Consider the following 20,901-nt stretch of genomic DNA (forward strand, 5'->3'; position numbering starts at 1 on the left):
TGAGATATTTGCAAGCAATATATCTAATAAGGGACTGATATCCAGAATATATAAAGAACCCTTACAACAAAACAACAAAAAACAAATAACCCAATTTCAAAATGCACAAAGGACCTGAACAGACATTTCTCCAAATAAGATATACAACTGGCCAAGAAACACAAGAAAAGATGTTCAACATCACTACTGTTAGAAAAAAGCAACTCAAAACCTGAGATACCAACTCATACTCAATTAGAATGGCTACTATAAAAAACAAAACAAAACAGAAAATAACAAGTATTGGGAAAGACAGAGAGAGAGCAGAACCCCTGAGCAGTGCTGGTAAATGTAAAGTGGTCCAATCACCTTGGAAAAACAGTTAGGTGGTTCCTCAAAATTTTTTAAATAAAATTACCATATGATTTAGCAATTCTACTTCTAGGTACATACCCAAAAGAAATAAAAGCAGGGTCCTAAATGGATATTTGCACACCCAAATTCATAGCGGCAATATTCAAATAGCCAAAAAGCAGAGGCCACCAAAGTATCCATAAATAAATAAATGGTAAATAAAATATGAAATATATAATCAGTGGAGTATTACCAGCCTTCAAAAGGAAATTCTGACACGTTACAAAATAGATAAACCATACAGACAGTATGCTAAGTGAAATAAGCCAATCACAAAAAAACAAATATTGTATGATTCCACTTATATGAAATGTCCAGAATGAGCCAATCTATAATGACAGAGTAGATTAATGGTTGTAGGATGGCAGACAGGGGATGTTAAAGGGTGATGACTAACAAGAGTGGAGTTTCTTTTTGGAGTGATGTAAATGTTCTAAATGTTGGTGATGGCTGCAACACTCTGAAAATACTAAAAGCCATTGAATTCTGTATTTTAAATGGTACAATTATATGCGATGTGAATTATATCTCAATAAAGCTTTTTTTTTTTTTTAAACATCACCCGAGGACATTTTTTTGCATTTGTCTTCAGACAGAGCGGGAGGAAGAGAAGGGGGAAGAGAGAGAGAGAAACATCGATGCAAGAGAGACACATCAACTGGTTGCCACCCACACGACTCCAACCAGGGCCATGGACAAACTGCAACCGAGGTATGTGCCCTTAGCGGAAACCGAACCCAGGACTGAGGTCCGCAGGCCGATGCTCTAACCGCTAAGCCAAACCACCCAGGGCTTTTTCTTTTTCTTTTTTTTTTTTAAGACAACAAGACTTAGTGACTGAATGGAATTGTAAAACGAAGCAAACAGATGAATAAAAGGCAACTATAATAGCATAGCAACAGGACAGTGTGAATTCTTGATCTGCTGTTATGTGTGTGACACTAAGCAAGGTACTTAACCTTTCTGTGCTTTGGTAACACCAACCTACAGGGTTGTTGTGACAATCAAACAAAATAATGTTTAAAACACTTAATACAGCATCTGCTACACAACTGTCCTTCCCTACTCCTACTTAATAGTAAAAATTCCAGCACCAGTTGTATGAAAATATAAATTCAATTGATAGTTATATCTGAATGTCATGATTAAAAAGTTATGTTTGGCCCTGGCCGGTTTGGCTCAGCGGTGAGAGCGTTGGCCTGCGGTCCGGAGAGACCCGGGTTCGGTTCCCGCTAAGGGCACGTACCTTGGTTGCAGTTTGTCCCCGGCCCTGGTTGGGTTGTGCGGGTGGCAGCCACTCGATGTGTCCCTTTCATGTCGATGTTTCTCTCTCTCTCTCCCCCTCTCTTTCCCTCCCACTCTATCTAAACAAAAAATGGAAAAATGTCCTCCGGTGAGGATAAAAAAAAAAAAAAAGTTATGTTTGTTTCGGGTAGCAAATAACCTAAAAGTCATCCATTATGCTACTGACAGAGCAATTTTCAAGTGCTAATTCACTGCAAGTTGAAACCCAAGGCAAATGGAAATAAACTTTAAACAGCTCTTTTCACCAATGATCTCAACAACTTGCCCTCCTCCTCCCTTCATTTTCAAACACTTCTTTCCTCACCTACCTGCCTTTTTACCTTATCCTTTATTCCAAACTATTATTTTTTAATTAAAAAATTTTTTTAATTGATTTTAGAGAGCGAGGAACGGAGAGGGAGAGAGAGAGAAACATTGATGAGAACATCAGTTGGCCACCTCCTGCATGCCCCCCCACTGGGGATTGGGCCCACAATCTGGGCATATACCCTGACCAGGAATCAAACTGGTGACCTCTTGGTGCATGGGTCCACATTCAACCACTGAGCCATACTGGCTGGGCTATTCCAAGCTATTCTTACTTAGGCTACTATTAATCATGAGAAAACCAATAATAATTTATTTTTTTCCATTTATAATATATGTTAAGATTTTTTTTATTTATTTATTTTTTTTATCCTCACCCGAGGATATTTTTTTGCATTTATCTTCAGATAGAGCGGGAGGAAGAGAGGGAGGAAGAAAGAATAATCAATGTGAAAGAGACACATTGACTGGTTGCCATCAGCACAACCCCAACTGGGGCCGGGGACAAACTGCAACCCAGGTACATGCCCTTAGCAAAAATCAAACCCGGGACTCCATGGGCTGATGCTCTAACCGCTGAACTATACTGGCCAGGGCATGTTAAGATTTTTAAAATGGCTTATGCAAGGTATGGGACAGCATCAAACTCTATCCAGCTAACCCACTGAAGTGCCTTGAACAAAGATGAACACACTTTAAAAAGATGAGAACGTGAAGGAATACAAGAAAGCTCCTGCTTTCCCTTGTGCTGATAACTCTCTTAAGTGTTCATCTGGAGACAAAATCCTATGGCAGCAACAAAGAGCAAGCGGAATTTCTCTATACTATCCATAACCAAGTTCTACTACCAAAAAAGTCAGAAGTTCTAAAAATTTGGTATTAGTGCAACTTGACATATGAAAGTATACATTTTAAATATACCCTCATTTCATTTCAATGTTAAATAAGAACTTACTCTCAAACTATTTTATTTTATTTTATTTTTTGGTACGTACCCCTAGCGGGAACCAAACCCAGGACTCTCTGGTCCGCAGGCCAACACTCCAACCGCTGAGCCAAACCAGCCAGGCACTCTTAAACTACTTTAAAGGGCAATGTCTTTCAAAGGGGCACCTGCATTATAAATGTTTCCAGAATAAAATGCAGTAAAAGGATGTGGTTAAAAAAGCATAAATAGATGAACTGCCTTTGTACTGGTATAATTTTGTACACTTTCAGATCAGAAAATTCCTAAAAACATTTTAAAATAAATACACAAATGTCTCTATGTAGGCTTTTAGTTCAATTCTATCCTACTGTAACATTAAAAAAGACTGTGTCTCTAAAGAAAAGTTGCTACAGCCCACAAGCCTTTTCTCCTTCTACAAACTCCTTATTGCCTAACTTAATTTCTCCTTGATGCCAAACTGCATTAGCTCATTGTATTTCACTTCAGAAATGTTTACTGGACACTTAGTACATAGAGCAAGTATGCTAAGTACTTTTAGTACAATATGTTAGTAATTCCCACAGCAACCTTATGAACAGACATTAATATCACCATTTTATAACCTTCTCAGAAGGTAACATTTCAGAACCTTCAACGCATAACAAAAGGAATAGCTACACTAGAGGTAGTCAAGCTAACCGTCCCTCTTTCCTAAACTCTTTGCTGGTTTCCTTAACCTTGTATATAAATTGGTTCTCCTACTCCCTTGCCACCTACTCCTGGTTTCCATTTCTAGCTCCTTTTTCTCCTCTTCAGCCATCTACTCTTCTCTATATACTCTCTCAATAGATCATCCATTTTTTGTTTTGTTTTGTTTTGCATTTATCTTCAGATAGAGCTGGAGGGAGAGAGGGAGAAAGAGAGACAGAGAAACACCTATGTGAGAGACACACATCAAGTGGTTGCCACCCACACGACCCCAACCAGGGCCGGGGACAAACTGCAACCAAAATATGTGACCTTAGCGGGAACCAAACCTGGGACTCCCCGGTGCGCGGGCTGATGCTCTAATCTCTGGGCAAAACCGGCCAGGGCGGATCATCCATTTTTATGGCTTCATCTTATTACCTTTGGCCAGTTGACTATCATATCTAAAAGTCCAATTGTGTTCTCTAATAGAAGCTACCATTCATCAACATTTCTACTTTAAAGCCTTACTATCACCTCTAACTCAACATGTATCATTCTCAATTTGTCATTATCTCCAAAAAGCCAACTCTTCCATCCTCTTTACTAATCTCTGTTCATTACAAACCACTAGCACCCCATTTACCCAGACTCCCCCATTAAGTCACACAGCAATTTGTGTAGGTTTTGCCTTTGAAATATCTCTCATTCATCTTTTTCTGTTCCATCAACACTGCCACCACTAAAACCCAAGCCCTCAGAAAGTCACCTAAATTTTAAGAGCTCTTGGTTATAATTCATTCCAGTCTCTCCCCTTTATAGTCTTTTCTGTATAAATCATTCATCTGGCCCTGGCCAGTTTGGCTCAGCGGTTAGAGTGTTGGCCCACGGACCAGAGAGTCCTGGGGGAAGGGAAGAGGGAAGGGAAGGAAGGAAAAAGGAAAGGAAAAATTGGTAAGGGTGTGGAGAAATCCAAACTTTTGTGTACTGTTATGGGAATGTGAAATGGTACAGCCGCTACAGAAAACAGTATGGCAGTTCCTCAAAAAATTAAACAGAATTATCATGTGACCCCGCTACTCCTGGAAGTAGAGACTCAAAAAGATAATTGTACATCATGTTCATATAGCAGCATTATTCATAATAGCTAAAAGGTGGAAGCAACTCAAGGGTCCATTAACAGGTGAATGGATAAACAGAATATATATATATTTTATATGGATTATATATATATATATATATATATATGCATGTATGTATTCCATGAGATATTACCAGTCAAAAGGAAATTGACACATGAAACAACACAAATGAACCTTGAGGACATTGCACTAGGTAAAATAAAACAGTCACCAAAAAGACAAATACCACGTGATTCCATCTACTCAGTAGCTAAAAGCCAGATAGGTGTCATATCTGACTCCTTTTTCACCCTTCATACACTTCCAATCCATCAAGTCTTATCTCTTCTATCTCCAATACAACTTGAATTCTTTTACTCACATGGTCATTATACCACTCAAATATAAACTACCATCTCATCTTCACTTGGACTGTCGGCCTTTTAACTGGGTTTTTTGGGGGGTTTTTGTGGATTGGTGACTTGTAGCATTTTGTTATTTTACTGAACTATAACTGATATATAAAATTACATTAGTTTCAGGTGCACATTATGACTATATTAACTGGTGTCAATGTAAGAAACATCCAAACCTGTAGAGAATTTGAGTTTATTTGAGCCAAACTGACAATTGCTGGGAAGCAAAATCTCAATGGGTTGAACAAATGCTTGGGAGAATGGCAGTTTTGCAGTTTATTTTATGTTACAATCAAAGGAGGAGGCATAAGGAGGGTTACATGAAATTCACTGGTGGTAGATTAGGGAGGTGGGAGAAAGCAAAGCTGAGAAATCTCTGAGATTTGATAAAGTGTAAAACGGAGACAAATACTTCTTTTACATTGGTGGGTACAGGGTAGTTAACAATATTTACAGCACATAGAGATGTTATGTGGGGAATAAGATAACAATGAGGGGATCCATGTTCTCCTGCTCTGGTGGAAGATTGTGCCCTGAGGGGGTCTGGAAAAAGGGGATTATTCTGACATTCCAAAGTTACGTTATCCTAGATGCAAAAAAAAAAAAAAAGTAGACAGGCTCAGTTATGGTAAAAATTGACTTTTGTCAAGGAAGATCATGGCCTAGGACACACCTACCTTGCCATGACTTACTTTTAGTTAGAAAGTTTTAATTTAGGTAACCACATAGGATTAAGTAACCACATAAGGTCTCCGAATTTGTAGGGCCTGCCATGCCTGAGCTTGTCAGATTTGGTATGTGGTCACTTTTTCATCCATATTGGTCTTTTCTTTTTTTTCCCCTATACCCCTCCCCCTCTCTATTTCTTAATTGTGGTAAAATACACATAACAAAAATCAATCACCCTAATCATCCATTTAGCATACAGTTCAGTACTGTTAAGTATATTCACAATGTTGTGCAACCAATCTCCAGAACTTTTTCATCTTGTATCACTGAAACTTTGTATCTATTAAACAACAACTCCCATTCGCCCACCCTCCTAGCCCCTGGAAACCACCATTTACTTTCTTTGTCTATGACTTTTATTGCTCTAGGTACCTCAAATAAACTCATAAAACTCTCTACAGGTTTAAATGTGTCTTACATTGACAGCAGTTAATACAATTATTATAATGTGCATCTGAAACTAATGTAATGCTATATGTCAATTATATTTCAGTAAAATAAATAACAAGATGCAACAAGTCACCAATTAAAAAAAAGTTAAGCCCTGGCCGGTTTGGCTCAGCGGTTAGATCGTTGGCCTGCAGTCCAGAGAGACCCAGATTCGGTTCCTGCTAAGGGCATGTACCTCGGTTGCAATTTGTCCCCGGCCCTGGTTGGGTAGTGCGGGTGGCAACCATTGATGCGTCCCTTTCACGTCGATGTTTCTCTCTCTCCCCCTCCCACTCTATCTGAACAACAACAAAAAAAAGTTAAAAGGTCAATAGTCCAAGAGAAGATGAGATGGTAGTTTATACTTGAGTGGTATAATGACCACGAAAGTAAAAGATTTCAAGTTGTATGTGGAGATAGAAGAGGCAAGACATGATAATAGATTGGAAGTGTATGAAGGGTAAAAAAGGAGTCAGATATGACACTTATCTGGCTTTGAGCTACTGAGTGGATCGCAATATCATTTAATGAAATGGTAAAGGCTGAGGAATGGACAAATGGTGATGGGGATGCAATATGAGGATAAATGAATGAAGACTTTGTTTTCATCGTCTTAAGTTCCAAATACGTATATCTCCAAATGGCAATACACAATGCATTTTCCAAAGATGGCTAAAAACAGTATCTCCCACCCTACATGCTTTTCTTACTGTGTGATTTAGACCACACCTAGAAATGGGAGGATAGTCAATGAATCTGGGTATACTTATTATTATGCAGAAGTAAAGCTATGCAACTTCCAAGGCTGTCAATAAAAGGTGTTAACAGATTCTGCCAAACATCCTAGAGATGCTTGTTTTTGGAGCCTAGCCATCATGCTATGATGAAGTCCAAGCAGCCTATACAGAGATCCACATGGAGAGGAATCAAGGCCTCCAACCCACAGCCAGCCAAGGTCTCAGCCAACTGTAAACATCAACCTGTCAGCAATGTAAGTAAGCTATTTTAAAGATGATTCCTCCCAGTCAGCCTAAATGATACCACATGGAACTGAGAAACAAGCCATCTCCACCAAACCCTGTCCAAATGGAGTTCACAGATCCATGGCGGGGGGGGGGGGGGGGGGGGGGATTGTTTTAAACCACTCAGTTTTGGAGTGATTTTTACACAGCAATAGATAATGGATACAATATGAACTCTTAAGTTCAAGGCAGAGATCTTCCTAGAGACATAGATTTGTGAACCAGCCACTTATCAATACCATTTAAAATCATAGGACTGCCCTGGCCAGGTTTGCTCAGTGGTTAGAGTGTCGGCCTGCAGACCAGAGAGTCCAGGGTTCAGTTCCCGCTAAGAGCACATACTTCAGCTCCAGTTTATCCCCACCCTGGTTGGGGTCATGTGGGTGGCAACCACTTGATGTCTCTCTCTCTCTCTCTCTCACATCTATGTTTCTCTCTCTTCCCTCCTCCTTCCCTCCCACTCTATCTGGAGATAAATGCAAAAATGTCCTCGGGTTAGCACTAAATAAATAAACAAGTAAATAAATATCAGAGGACTGCCCAGCCAGTGTGGTTCAGTGGTTGAGCATCGACCCATGTGCAAGAGGTTGCCGGTTCGATTCCCGGTCAGGGCCCAATCCCCAGTGAGGGGCATGCAAGAGGTGGCCTATCAATGTTCTCTCTCATCATTGTGTCTATCTATCTCTCCCTCTCCTTTCCTCTCTCTAAAATCAATAAAAAAATAAAAATAAAAATAAAATCAGAGGACTGAATGAGATCATCTAAGGGAGAGTAATGAAGCTGTAAAACTCCAATGTGAAAAACTAAACAAAGACATCACTAATTCAACTCTAAACTCTTTGCCAACTGCCTAAATTAAGATATACACACATCAACCTGGCTGGTGTGGTGTGACCAGTGGATTGAGCATCATTACTTAGACTGAGAGGTCCCAGTTCAATTCTCGGTCAGAGTACATGCTCATACTGTGGGCTCGATCCCCAGAAGGGATCATGCAGGAGGCAGCAGATGATGTTTGTCTCAAAAAAAAAAAAAAAATCAATAAACACACACCTATATAAAGATACACAGAGAGATGTTTCTCTCTCTCTCTCTCTCTCTCTCTCTCTCTCTTCCTCTCTCCCTCCCACTCTGTACAAAAAATGGAAAAATATCCTCAGGTGAGGATAAAAAAAACAAAACAAAAAAAACTATCAGCACCAACTCACCTGCTCAAATCTAAACTTACTGTTCTTTTATCTGATAATGAGTTAGCCTTCAGAGAATTTTTATTGTTGAAAAGTATTACAGATGTCCCTTTCCCCCCCCACTGATCCCCTCCTTCCCACTCTCACTCCCCCCAAGATAATCTCTTTACTATAGACAGTAACTTCAGGGATCCCATCTGTCTCTTTAGAATTTTATTTCCTGTCTCTCTCTTTTTGTGCTCCTCCTTTTTGGTGGGTGCAGCTATCATATAATAGCTTTCTGAGAAAGGAAGTGAGCAAGAGAAATCTTTTTTTTTTTTTTTTATCCTCACCCGAGGATATTTTTCCATTTTTCGTTCAGGTAGAGTGGGAGGGAGAGAGAGGAACAGAGAGAGAGAGAGAAACATCGATGTGAAAGGGACACATCGAGTGGTTGCCACCCGCACGACCAACCAGAGCCGGGGACAAACTGCAACCGAGGTACGTGCCCTCAGCGGGAACCGAACCCGGGTCTCTCAGGACCGCAGGCCGACGCTCTAACCGCTGAGCCAAACCGGCCAGGGCGCAAGAGAAATCTTTGGAGACCTTGTATGTCTTAAAATGTCTACACTACACTTACGCTCAATAATTTTGGCTGGGTATAGAATTCTAGCTTGGATATCATCTTCCCCCAGATTTTGAGGGCACTGCTCACGGTCTTCTAGCTTGTGAGACTGCACTTGACATTACTGAATCTCTGTAATGTGACTCATCTACCCCCTAGGAAAGTTTATAGGATCTACTTTGTCCCATGTATTCCAAAATTTCAGTGACACACCTTAATGCCTGTGTGTACTGCTTATTAAGCTATTGTCCCTGGTTTCAAACCTATTCTATTCTACTTGGCTTTCTAATAAGGGACGGGACTAGAAACCTGCAAATCACACTTCTTTGCTAGCTTGTTCTATGGGACAGCCTATGATGAGTACCAGAAAGGCACAAGAAGAATGAAGGAGAGAACAAGGGAATACTCCTTCAGGTCAGCATCAACCAACAACTATCAACCAATGACCTTTACTATGGCAATAGCAAAGTTTCCAGTAGAAGCAGTTGGTTCTCAGTTAGAAATTGTCTTGCTTTTGTGTTTTACCTACCATTCCCAGACCAGCTTCATCAAGTCTAAGATACCCATACTTCTGAGCAGGCAGCAACTCCTCAGAAATCTGAATTTCAGCTCCTCAGGACCACTCTTCAAGCTTCTAAATTCTAATAATCCCAATCTCTTCTCTTTGTTCTCCCAACCCAGAGGCTAGTGATTATAGTAGATACTCACTTAACAAAGTTGACTAGTTCTGTGACTGAAAGTGAAACAAATTTATCATAGTCTAATTGATATAACACAAGTTATGTTCCTATGGTATCTCATCAAAGAAATAAGGAAACATGGTTAAATAAAATGACTTTATTCCATGACTTTGAGGACCTTGCTGTACTTCCTACAGTTACTATCTCTGCCATACCTGAGTGTTTGCTTATTGCTTTTTCAGTTCCCCAATTATCTAGTGTATTGGCTTCTGAGGGCTGCTTTAACAAAGTAATCCACACTGGGTTGGCTTAGAACAGAAATCCATCTCTTTTGTGGCCACCAGAAGTCTGAAATCAAGGTATGGGTGGGCCATCCTCTCTCTGAAGGCATTAACTAGGAAAAGATCTGTTTCAGGCCCCACTTCCAGTTTCTGGTAGCCTCAGGTCTCTTGGCTTGCAGTGTGTGCGTTTTATGTCCAAATTTCCCTACTTTTTAAAGAATACTGATCATATTGGATTAAGGCACACTTGAGTGATCTCACTTTAACTTGATTACCTCTATAAAGACTTTATTTGCAAATAAAGTCACATTCCAAAGTATTGGGGGCTAGGACTTCAACATATCTTTTGGAGGGAAAGGCACAATTCAACCTATAACATCTGGCTAAACAATTCTTTAAATTCTGTTATAAGGCCCAGCCAGTGTCAATCGATGTTTCTCTCTCTCTCTCCCTCTCCCTTCCTCTCTCTTTAAAATCAATTAAGAAAAAATAATTTAAAAAAAATTTTAATAAATAAATGCTGTTGTAAGTGGTGTGGTCCATTTTCCTGTCTAGACCCTGATTGAAAGTGTGTATCTATTTTCAAGCATTTTCCTGAGTACCCAAAGGGCTCTCAAACTGAAAAAAGATGTTCCTCAACTCTGTGGATTTTTAAATATTTTTAAATTGACTTTTTAGAGAGAGGAAGGGAGATAGAGATAGAAATAGCGATGAGAAATACATCGATCAGCTGCCTCCTACACGCTCCCCCTACTGAGGAATGAGCCTGAAACCTGGGCATGTGCCCTGACCGAAAATCAAACCAGGACCTCTCGGTCCATGGGATCACGTTCAATCCACTGATCTACACTAGCCAGGCAACCCTGGATTTTTTTTTCCTAATTTTTATTAATTTTTTCTTTATTGATTTTAAAGGGAGAGGAAGGGAGGAGAGAGACAAACATCAATGAGCGAGAACATCGATTGGCCACCTCCTGCATGCCCCCCCATTGGGGATTGGGCCCACAACCTGGCCATGTGCCCTGACCGGGAATCGAACCAGCAACCTCCTGGTGCATGGGTCAACACTCAACCACTGAGCCACACCAGCCGGGCGCAATTCTGGATTTTTAAAAAATATTTCACTGATATTTCTACTCTGCCCTTTTATGTTCCCTCTCACTGGCACTTATTTGAAACTCATCTTTTAATTTTATCTTTTTCACTTATTTTTCACTTTTTCCTGAACTTTATGAAAGGTCTTCTTTATTTTAACTTCCATTCTTCTATTGAGTCTCTTCTTCTTGCTATTATTCTCTAATATTCAAGAGTTCTTTAGTTGTTGTTCTGATTGTTCCAAATTTTTTTTTTCTATTTGTTTTAGTCTCATATTAAAAGTGATTTTCTCACATACCTGGTGATCCTTAATTGTCTGCTCATATTTAGAAGTCCTCAAAAGCTGTTCATGAATAACTTACAGTTTTTCTTCTTGGGCTAGTATAGTTAGAGAAGCTTCCTTTAAGTTCTGACTTGATTACCAGAATTCTGGGAGCCAAATAAAAGAGGCCTCAATAAAGGTCCCAACACTGAGCACATTCACTTAATCCAAATGTTTTCAGTAGAACACCTAGCTTTCAATTATGGTATGCCTTATATCCACCCCTCTCTAAGACTTGCTTTATTTGTTTCCTGCAGAAGATAAATTTTTAGTCTTCTGACAGGGCAGTAGAGAGGGCAGTCACTTAGCTATACAAATTAACAAAAAGGCCCTGGCTAGTTTGCACCGTGGTTAGAGCATCGGTCCTAACCAACTAAAGAATAGTGGGTTCAATTGAGGTCAAGGGCACATACCTCAGTTGCAGTTCATCCCCGGCCCAGGCTGGGTCGTGCAGGAGGCAACCAATTGATGTCTCTCTCTCACATAGATGTTTCTCTCTCTCTCCCTTCCTTTCTCTCTAAATAAAAATCAATAAAAACATATATAAAATAATCCAATTTATACCTTGGAATCCCCAAAAGATTCAGGAACTGGCTATATGTGGTACTGCTTAAACTGAGGTGGTACTACTTAAATTGAGAGAAAACTTAAATGAGGAAGACTGGGTAAAAACTGTCTGAGAGCCCTGGCCAATTTGGCTCAGTGATTAGAGCATTGGCCTGTGGTCCAGAGAGACCCAGGTTCGGTTCCCACTAAGGGCATGTGCCACAGTTGCTGTTTGTCCCCAGCCCTGGATGGGTTGTGTGGGTGGCAGCCATTTGATGTGTCCCTTTCACATCGATGTTTCTCTCTCTCTCTCTCTCTCTCTCTCTCTCTCTCTCTCTCCCTCCCTCCCCCCCACCCCCCACTCTATCTGAACAAAAAAATGGAAAAATGTCCTCAGGTGAGGATTAAAAACAAAAAAACAACAACAACAAAAAACTGTCTGAGAGCCCTGGCCATGGCCAATTTGGCTCAGTGATTAGAGCATTGGCCTGTGGTCCAGAGAGGCCCAGGTTCAGTTCCCACTAAGGGCACGTACCTCACTTGCAGTTTGTCCCCGGGCCTGGTTGGGTAATGCGGGAGGCAGCCACTTGATGTGTCCTTTTCACGTTGATGTTTCTCTCTCCCTCTCTTCCTCTCTCTCCCTCCCACTCTATCTGAACAAAAACTGGGAAAGTGTCCTCTGGTGAGGATAAAAATAAAAAAATAAAAAACTGAGAAGTTTCCACCCCAAATCTACCTAATGGTTGGCTACCCAACTCTGAACCAGGGGTAACCAGATGTAATTAAAGATCTGCATATCCTACCAAAAGTGGGGGAATAAGAAATCCAGTCCCTTACACACACACACACACACACACACACACACACACACCCCTGATAGACAAACCTTCAGCCTTCAAGAGAAATGAGTTGTCCCCTCATGAACCTGACCCAAGAGGAAACACCTCTCATACGTCAGAGTTTTCTCAAAAACTGGCTCACTTGAACCACCATGCAATTAAATCCAGAGTCTTTATTAAGAGATAATAACCAAGGATTACTGACACCTGAAATAAGCCTCCAATATAAAAGTTAGATACCAATATAGAAGAAACAGAGTCTGCAAAAAGGAAAAAAGAAAAAAAATGTGCAGCCTCAGAAATCAGAGAAGTGCATCAATGAAACAAGCACAGGAAGCTCTCTATACAAAAAAATATGAGAGAACAAAAAAAGAGCCCTTGGGAAATAAAAATATATTTTTTTGGTAATAATTTGATTTTTAGAAAGAGAGGAAGGAAGAGGGAGAGAAAGAAACATCAACATGAGAGCATAATATCGATTGGCTGCTTCCTGCATACTCCCTACCAGGGATCAAGCCACAAACCCAGGCATGTGCCCAGAACAGGAATTGCATGGGACAATGCACAACAGCCTGAGCCACACCAACCGGGGCAGGAAATCAAATCTTGACAGCAAAAATAAAATTTTCAACCAAAGGCTTAGGAAATAACATTAAGGAAGCCTCCCACATAAAATAGAGCACAAAAAGATTAGGAGATGAAAAACAGCAGAAAAAAGAATACAGGACTAGCCCTGGCTGGTTTGGCTGTGTGGTGGCCCCTAGGACCAAAGAGTCTTAGCTTTGATTCCTGGTCAAGAGCATGGATCTCGGTTTTGGGCTCAATCCCCAGCCCCAGTCATGCAGAAGCCAACCAACTGATATGTCTCTCTCACTTCGATGTTTCTGTTTCTCTCTCTCTCTCTCTTTCCCTCCCTCCCTCCCTCTCTCTCTCTCTGCCCCCCCTTTTCTCCCTCCCTCCCTCCCACTCTATCCAAAAAAAAAAACGGAAAAATATCCTTGGGTAAAGATTAAAAAAGAATACAAGACTAGCCTAAGAGATTCCAACAAATAGAGAGAAACAGAAGAGGAAATCACTGTTATGGACTTATGTCACCCCCAAACTTCATGCTGAAGCTCTAGATAAGAATTTTAGGAGATAATTATGGTTAAATGAGGTCATAAGGATGGAGCCCTAAATAATCTGAAAGGACTTATGTCTCCATAAGAGTAGGCGAGAGCAAAATATCACTCTCTCCACAGAAAGGTTTTGTAAGAATACAGTGAAAAGGAGGCTGTCTATAAATCAGGTAGAGATCGCATCAGAAACCAATCCTGATGACACCTTGATTTTGGACTTCTAGCCTCAAAAACTGTGAGAAAATAAATTTATGTTGTTTAAACCACCCAGTCTGTGGTATTTTGTGATGGCAGCCCAGAAAACTAATATAATCATCAATGAAATAATTCCAGAACTGATGAACATAACTTTGCAGATTTGGAGGGCACAACAATATCCAGGAAAACACATCAAAATGAATGCTTGGCAACTCATACACTATGAAATTTCAGAATACAAGAGATACAAAATTCCAGAAAGGCAAAAAACATTAGGTCAGGAATCAGAATTTCTTCGGAATTCTGACAAGCTAGAAAACAATCAAGAGATGACTTCAGAATTTTGAAGGGAAATTATTTCCAAAAGCCGGCGGACCGCAGAGTCCCCGGGTTCGGTTCCCACTAAGGGCACGTGCCTCAGTTGCAGTTTGTCCCTGGCCCCGATTGGGGTCGTGTGGGTGGCAACCACTCGATGTGTTTCTCTTACGTGGATGTTTCTCTCTCTCTTTCTCCCTCTCCCCCTCCCACTCTATCTGAAGATAAATGCAAAAAAAAAAAAAAAAAAAAAAAAGCAGCAGCATGACATAGCCTTCTGGAGCACTGTAAATGCTCTTCTATACCTTGATCTGGGTGATGGATGTATGACATCCACAAATGCAAAAGTTTGTTGACCTGTCTACATTGAAATTTTTGCACTTTGCAATTTAAAAAAATTTAATATTCTCTAAACAAGTATTTAAATACATCAATGAAATTTTCAATTGGACCACATAATAGCAATTAACCAAAAAAAGAAAAATTGTAAGGCCTTACACACAAGATCTTTATTTCAGAGTTGTTTATAATAGAGAATAAAAACCTGGAAATAACACAATAAATGAGTGTCATGCAAACCCTGGAATTCTCTAGTGTGAGAGAGAAATTATTTGATATCTTTCTGTAACTAGCAGTCAAATTTAATACTAATTAACCCAAGGGAACCATTTGTCTAGGGAAGAGCTATTCACAGGTTCCAAGGGGGGAAAAATGCTTAATTAAGCAAGACGCAAAGAGTAGCCTAAAATGGCAAGAGAGAAATGGCAAGAGATGAACCTAGAAGTAGGCAAAAGACAAATCATGGAAGGCCTTATAGGCCTCTTAAAATTTTATAAAAAAGAAATGGGGAAAAAACAAAACAAAAAACCCTTCCCAGGGAAGCAGAATTCTGGATGGAAAGAGTTGTACCCAAAGTATTCTAAATGTTTTTAAAAGTAAAAATTGTTATCATTCAAGAACATGTAGTACCTTGAGGTGATCAAGCATTTCTCCAAGGAAAATTTTCCAATGCCTTAAACATTTTTTGTAAAAAGTACAAGGCACATTAAATTCTTTGCTATATCTATTATTTGAGTTACTCTAAATGTAACATGATTTGGAAGCATGTACTGAAGTTTTTGGAAGGCTGCTTCTTTCAAAACAATCTTTTTCAGATGCATCTATTTTTTAAAAAGATTTCCCCAAGCCATATTCTCACTGCTTAATTCAATTGGTCTGTTTGAACAGAGGCAGTAATTATTCATACCATACTTTTATGTACAATTCAACAACCTTTAAGTACAATTTCAGGAAAAAAAAAAAAAAGAGAGAGAGAGAGAATCAGTGTTTCAACCGTTTATTTTAGCAGATAAATTTACTTAAACAAATATAAACAAGCCATTATAAACAACCAAAAATTTAAAAAAAAAGAATAGCTTCTAAACTGTTTCTGACAAAAGAGTAAAGCATCCCCACCAGAGATATTTCACCTGTAGTTCTCTGTGCTACCTGTCTTATACCATTCAATTCTTGTTATATAAATAAATGTAAGAAAAATACCAAGGCAACCCTATGCTGCTGCAGTTCACAGAAACTTTAGAGTTGGGGGGGGGGGGTGTGGAATGTGAAGAACAAATATATGTATAAAAGATCTCTGACTCTCCAAACAGAACAAACGCTTTTCAGAATGTTTTGCTCAATAATCTGCTTCTTGACAGATGAACAAAGTGACCAAGTAGCAAACTGTGTTACTGTTCTAACAATCAAAGAGAGAATTTTAGATAGATTAAATTTAGTTAGGTGATAAGCCCTCAGGGGTTTCCTCCAAAGCATTACATTGTTCCTCGTCTACTTTCAAGGCCCCCCAAAGACTCAGTCTCCTTATCAAGAGATTCAAACTCCACCAATAAAACTTCTAAGAGATTCATTCACTTTTTAGTAAGTCATAGGATTCAACTGCAGAGATAACATTATTTTTGTTAATACCGTTGATACATCTAACAAACAGAAAAAGACTGTATGCATGCTTTTAAATCAGTTTCAATAATTTAAACGAAGCAAATCATGAAGGTTCCATTGCCCTCATAAAAAAAAGTTCTGAATTTATATGACAAGGCATAAATACACAAAATGCAAAGTAATGTGAAGTAAACAACAACAAACATTGCAAGAGATGAGTAGTATAGTTTCATAAAGAATATACAAAAAATTTGTAAAAAAAACAAATAACTTGAGTTAGGAAAGCAAGGGATGAGTCTCAGCTCTGACACCATCACTAGATGTGTGCATTTTAATTCAGGTATTCTATTTGGATTGCATTTTCCTTAACTATAAAATGGAAGGTTGAATTACAACTTTCCCACAGTATTGTTCCATGATTATTATGATACCAGTTAACATCAGATTAAAAAACCAAAGGAATGATAAAACAATAAAGGCTATGGGTTCAAAGGAAAACAACACAGGGAACGGAAAGATCTGGAAGGCTGCACTGAAGGACCAAAACTGAAACTTCAACAAAATTTGAATTCATTTGCTACTTGGTACCTTAGGTGGAAATTTTTCTTTTAAAGAATAAGCAGGCTATGCATAGACATTCAAAATCTCAACAGATATAAAGGCAGAAAAATACAAAGTCTAAATGAGAATGAGAGATTGGTTTGGTTAGGTGGTCAGTTCATATAGAGAAATGGTGCTGTCATCAGAAAAAATAGATTTTGAGCAGATTGTTAAAAGACTAGGAATTCTGAATTAAGGTAACAAGAAGCTACTGTCGGTTTAACAGTGAAGGGTATGTTCAAAACATTACTTTAAGATTAGGCAGAAGGCTGGATATACTGAGTAGGAAGAAAAGGCAGACAGAAAAACCTAGTTAAAAGCTGGGGAAACTATGCCCAGCCAATGTGGCTCAGTGGATTGGGCGTCCCTCTCATGGACCTAGGTCCCGGTGGGATTCCCAACCAGAGCTCGTGCCTGGGTTGCAGGCTCAATTCCTATGGCGGTGGGGGACTGGGGGATGGGGATGGGGGGGGAGGGGACAGGGACGGGACATGCATACAGGAGGCTGCGCTGGCTGATCGATGTTTTTCTCTCTCTCTCTCCCTTCCTCTCTCTCAAAAAAAAAAAAAAGCAATAAAAACATTTTTAAAAAATCTGGAGGAAATAAACAGGTATCTGAAAGAAAATTCAAAAAATGGCTGACAAAAATTAGCCAATGATATGCGCATCAAGGAAGTCAAAGATAAAACCAAGATTTGTGTCTGGGCAATTGAAAGCATGATATCACCATAACAGTCCACATATGGAATCAATTTTGAAGGAAAGCCTATAAATTCTATCTTTGAAATAGTTTAAAGTGAGGGTCATCCAGATAGAATTGTTGCCTTAATCTTTTTTTTTAATCCTCACTAGAGGATATTTTTTTCCATTTATCTTTTAGAGTGAGTGCAGGGGAGGGAGGAGCGAGGGGGGTAGAGGGGGGAGAGAGAGAAACATCGATGTAAGAGATGTAAGAGAGACACATCGACTGGTCGTCTTCCTCATGCCAGGGACAAACTGCAACCAAGGTACATGCCCTTGGCCAGAATCGAACCCACGACTCTTTGGTCCGCAGGGCCAATGCTCTATCCACTGAGCAAAACTGGCCAGAGCTGTTGCCTTAATCTTTAAATATCATTTTTGGCCCTGTCAGTTGTCTTACTAAAGCAGCACAGCAGAGTATTTATGAAGAATTTTTAAGTGCTCAGTGATATCCAGAGTTTCCTCCAATTTTACATATCCACTAAATAATGATTCAGTCTTCTAGTGTAGGTAGAGAACATCTGGTATTTTTCCATATTATAAAGGCAAGTAAATTGTAAAAGTTATGAAACTATGATAGAAAAAAGGACTACATCTGTATTTATTACATCAAGTCTTCCTGACAAGTGATTTATGACAACAATCACATCAAATCTACCTTGAGCTTTGGCAAGTCCAAAAGAAAAATAAATCCATGGCCCAAAGTATCTCTCGATAACTAACAAAACATTCTATGTATGCTTCAAGTTTTATTTACATGGACTAAAAGATAATGCTTAGAAAAATAAAGCACCCAATTTAAAAATTAATACATGAACAAACACAGTTAAGGAGTCTTGAACACTCTGCAAATAGTGTTTACAGACAATACAGCTAATTCCCATAGATCACAACTTTCCTAAAGAAAAAAATCTCATAGTTGGTGATCAAGATAGAACAATACTATTATTAATCAACCAATGCATATTTCTTGAGTTACTATCAAACTGTGAATGTGATGCCTATTTAAAAACGGAATACTATCAACAATTACCAAACAAAACCTTCTCGAATTATTTCCCCATTTACTTTGTGACCTCGCTGAAAATTGAGACTTTAGGCACAATACATTCCAGGTGCTTAATAAATTGTATCTACCAAACTAAGATTTTTAAGAAATAAATACCTTTTGCAACACTTACCTATTTTGACTGGACAATTTAGCTTCTTTGCTCAAGACCCAAGATGGAGTTGGAAAATTCTCAACTTCATTCTTTCCTATTTCGTAAGGTTTCTTACAGAATCTAACGGTAGATTTTAGGTGACCAGCTCATCAGCTCGACATTAACTGAGCGTCTATAATGTACGGTTCTCAGCCCTGAACAAAATCCTGCCTCCTGAGCTTCTAACGGCGAAATTAACTTTTATGGAAACACACAAGAAAGGTTACACCACCAAGTTATCAAGATCGTTTTTTACACAATATATTTGTAGTCAAGTCAAAAGTTCACAACTCACGTACAAATCTACAGCAGGTCCATACGATTAAAATAACCCAGACTTCCAAGAACCGGGGAACCGGCTGGAGTTGGGGGAGGGGCAGAGGGAGCATCCCAAGGATGTCCACCCTCGGCACAGGGCTCGGGCTACAGATGAAGGCGCCCCTTCCCTTCTCTACCACATCCCTACCTTTCTGGCCTGGCATTAGGCCACAACAGGGAAAGACGACTTTTCGGAGAAAAAGAAACAGAGAAGCGCGCACGCTGCACACTAGACCCCCCAACCTCGCAGGGGTGGCCGCCGGGGGTGCTCACCCGACCTGGCACTCCGGAAGTGGACAGGAAAGCCGCGGGGCCACGTCCAGCACCCCAGTACCCCAGTCCCCCACCCCCGCTAAGGCAGTGGCCAGAGGGTCGCGCGAAGCCGCGGTGCAAACGCCCAGGCCGGGCCGAGCTGCCTCCCCGCCCCCTCCGTCTCAGCTCCGAGCCGGCAGACGGCGCCCGGGGCTAACTTCACCAGGGAAGAGGAAGCGACGCAGCGAATAGCAGTGTGTGAACCCAAGGGGCAAGGAAAGGCTCTCTGTGTGTCTGCCTGCCGGCAAGGATGTCTCTCCTTCCCTCTGCCGAGCCTCGGCAGCCCCCAGCTCACCTGACGAGGGCACCGAGACGCCGCCGCGGCCGCCGCGATGGCCGTTACGGCACGAGGCCTCCGCTCAGCCGCCGCGTAGCTCTCGGGAGAGGGGCGGGGCGCGCGCGGCGGGCAGGCGGAGCTGCAACGCCGACTGGCCGCGAAGCCGCGGGCGGATCCGCGCGGGCAGGAAACCCTCTCCTGACCTGATTTAATAGGCTCGATCTCCCCTTCCCTTCCACCCCTGACGCGAGAGCCGTCTGCGCCGCACTGGGATTGGGCGTTCCCGCCTGTCAATCAAGTTCTGTGCTGGGCGTGGAGTGAGCTGAGGCTGCGCGGCGGAGAGAGACCTAGAGAGTGAGAAGTGCCGCAATTCGCCCGGACTCGTATCGCTTTTTCCTCATCTGCTGACTACTTCTGCGGCAAAAAAAAAAAAAAAAAAAAGACTGCTTCCCAAGGTCAGCCCCAATTGCTCTGGGATCTTCCTCCAGTTTTCTGCACCCACCCGAAGAGAGCCTTGACAGATGAAGGTTCTTGGGGGCGGAGAGCAAAAAAGAAAAACAAACCAAAGGGTCTTGAAATGGGACCTGAGAAAAAAATGTACGACGTATGCTCTCAGCTTGAGCCACAACCCGAAATAAATAGTCTGAGGGCCTTCGAAGTGTCATGGTGTGTAGGTGGCTTCCAGTCTTGTTTGCTGTGGTCATGCTGTGAGGAGAAAGGGCAATAAGGAACCTTCGGTGACAGGTCTGCCAGCTCTTAGGGGCCCAGCCCCAGCCATCTACCAGGTCATGAGTAAGTTGGTTCTCCCGACGCGAGGCTGCAGCCCCCCACAACATGCCTCATTCCTTCCTAACCAGCTTCGTGGCTCAGGTTAGGCTTGCCTTCCCAGGGAAGCCTGCTCGGGTTAGGTACTCTTCATGGAGTACTGATATTTTCCCCATCCAAGCTGTTGAACTAGTTTGCTCGTATCCCTGTCTGGACTGTAAACTCCA

The 20,901-nt window shown here is 40.8% G+C and overlaps 1 protein-coding gene across 1 annotated transcript in view; it reads right to left on the bottom strand.

The window, feature by feature from the left end:
* The window catches only part of NCK1 (NCK adaptor protein 1), a 61,845-nt gene extending 41,896 nt beyond the window's left edge, over positions 1-19,949 (bottom strand). The window contains exon 1 of the mRNA XM_036266494.1: positions 19,928-19,949. The gene's annotated coding sequence lies outside the window, so the exon portion shown is untranslated. The remainder of the gene's footprint in view (positions 1-19,927) is intronic.
* Between the last annotated feature and the right edge of the window lie 952 nt (positions 19,950-20,901).

Source organism: Molossus molossus, unplaced genomic scaffold, assembly GCF_014108415.1.
Source record: "Molossus molossus isolate mMolMol1 unplaced genomic scaffold, mMolMol1.p scaffold_m16_p_18, whole genome shotgun sequence".
In the NCBI taxonomy this organism is placed as follows: Eukaryota; Metazoa; Chordata; class Mammalia; order Chiroptera; family Molossidae; genus Molossus; species Molossus molossus.